Here is a 2,577-nt window from a genome sequence, read left to right on the forward strand (position 1 = left end):
CAGGAGGTGGGGGTGAGGGCGGGTGTGGCACTTTTCACTTAAACCAGTGGTGGCGACCTCCAGTCCTCGAGGGGCCGCGTTCCAATATGTTTTCCAAGTGACCCTCGTTAAGCGCACCTGCGTGAAAACTTTTAGCTTCTTTTGAACGTGAAAGGAGCTAAAAGTTTTCACGCAGGTGCGCTTAACGAGGGAATCACACGGACACTCCATTAGGTACACCGCCATTTTCAAGTGTACCTAATAACAGGCCACTTTATTAGGGAAATATCATGGTCAAAGGTCACAGGTGTCAAGCTCTAGTCCTCAGGGCCGCGTTCCAACATGTTTTCCAAGTGACCCTCGTTAAGCGCACCTGCGTGAAAACTTTTAGCTTCTTTTGAACGTGAAAGGAGCTAAAAGTTTTCACGCAGGTGCGCTTAACGAGGAAATCACACGGACACTCCATTAGGTACACCGCCATTTTCAAGTGTACCTAATAACAGGCCACTTTATTAGGGAAATATCATGGTCAAAGGTCACAGGTGTCAAGCTCTAGTCCTCGGGGCCGCGTTCCAACATGTTTTCCAAGTGACCCTCGTTAAGCGCACCTGCGTGAAAACTTTTAGCTCTTTTCACGTTCAAAAGGAGCTAAAAGTTTTCACGCAGGTGCGCTTAACGAGGGTCACTTGGAAAACATATTGGAACGCGGCCCCTCGAGGACTGGAGGTCGCCACCACTGGTTTAAGTGAAAAGTGCCACACCCGCCCTCACCCCCACTTTCTGATTGGCTGTTTGATCTGTGATGTCACACGGACACTCCTTTAGGTACGCCGCCATTTTTAGGTGTACCTAATAACAGGCCACTTCATTAGGGAAAAATCATGGCCAAAGCTGAAGTGAAAGTGAAAAGTGCCACACCCGCCCTCACCCCCACCTCCTGATTGGCTGGTTGATATGTGACGTCACACGGACACCCATTATAGGTACACCACCATTTTCAGGTGTACCTAATAACTTTATGCATTTTTTGTACGTGTCAAGAATGTGTATTTGACTTGCTCTTTATTTTGGGGGACACCAACACATATTACACAACGTAAAACACATACATATTGTCATATAAAGCAGTTAACCAAATGTCAGATTTTCATGTTTTAATTGGCAAATATAAAAACAATGAAAAAAACACCAGACAAGTTTTAACATAAATGTTTATTAAAAATAATAATAATAAAAGCAAATTTCAAACCAGCAATCCAATGTGAAATTGCAGTAGTCATATTGGATAACAATATTTAGGCGTATATATGCATACACGTTATTTAAAAACTACTACAAGTGTTATAAAATCAAGATTAGAAGCATAATCTCCCCGTTGTTGCATAACGGCGCATCCCTTCATGCAATAATTGTTAGCACATAAAAGAAGTGGTGTTTCAGTGAGTGGTTGTTTCTTTCCTTGGAAAATCGTAAATTGACATCCTGGCTTCCGTAGTTCACGTCAGGACGGAGACGCAACACGTTCACTGACTAATCCGTTGATGCACGGCAAGGAAGGCAGTTGACCCATTGCCTCGTTCGCGAACGGGAAAGTCAGGATTCGTTCCCTCACTGATGCCTTCTCGCGATGAACTGGAAATGCAAATCACTGTCTCGTTCCCTCACATATTCGTTCAGTTGGTGTGTTGGAAATGCAATTCACGACTCGTTCGTGAACAGGAAGTCACGACATTTTCTTCTTTTTGTTTTGTTTTAGGGCGAGGTGGCACCAGCTTCAATGCGCGTTACCGACACCTACTGGTTGAAGTCATATGAACTGAAAAAAGAACGAATCACTTTAGGAAAGGGGGGGGGGCGGACTTTACGAGTCCGTGACGTAATTTCCCGTTGACGAACGAGACGGGTCAGTGACGCAACTTCCTGTTCACGACCGGGTGAGAGACTGTTGCTAACGGATCAGTGTGTAGGTATTGTATTATAGAAAGAAATGTGTGAATTACCCGAGCCAATTATTATTATTAATATTATATATAATAATTTTTGTTTGGGGGGGGGTAGTTGTATTGTTTGATGTTGTTCCCACGGGATGTTGTAATATAGAGAAAAATGTGTGCATTGCCGTTGTCGATTGCTTTTTGTCTGGTGTATCGCTTAGTTCTGTGTGTTATTAAAGTTTAAAAAAAAAAAAAAAAAAACGGATCTATGTGTGTGTGGGGCGGGGGGACGATTCGTTTGAACGAATCGTTTGAGTAAACTGATTCTAAAGATTCAGTTCACTTAAAAGAGCTGGAATGCACATCACTCCCCGCTTCTCTGCGCTTCTTCTACTTCTGCTCGCGCATGCTCAGTGAGTGCCAGCGGGATGCGCGCTCCCACACGCAGAGCCGGTTGATCACGTGTGTTCATAAACAAAATATCCATAAAGAACAATGATTGTCTCTGCGTCTTTGTTCACATTTGTCTGTACTCGACTGTTTGGGTCTTCGTGTGCATGCATGCGCTTGTGTAACTGTTTATTTCAAATTTGCCTTTGTGGTTAATGTTCTATATATGTGCACGGTACTTTTATGTTAGTGTTAACAGTTGTGAAAAAAAAGG

Source organism: Syngnathus scovelli, chromosome 3, assembly GCF_024217435.2.
Source record: "Syngnathus scovelli strain Florida chromosome 3, RoL_Ssco_1.2, whole genome shotgun sequence".
In the NCBI taxonomy this organism is placed as follows: Eukaryota; Metazoa; Chordata; class Actinopteri; order Syngnathiformes; family Syngnathidae; genus Syngnathus; species Syngnathus scovelli.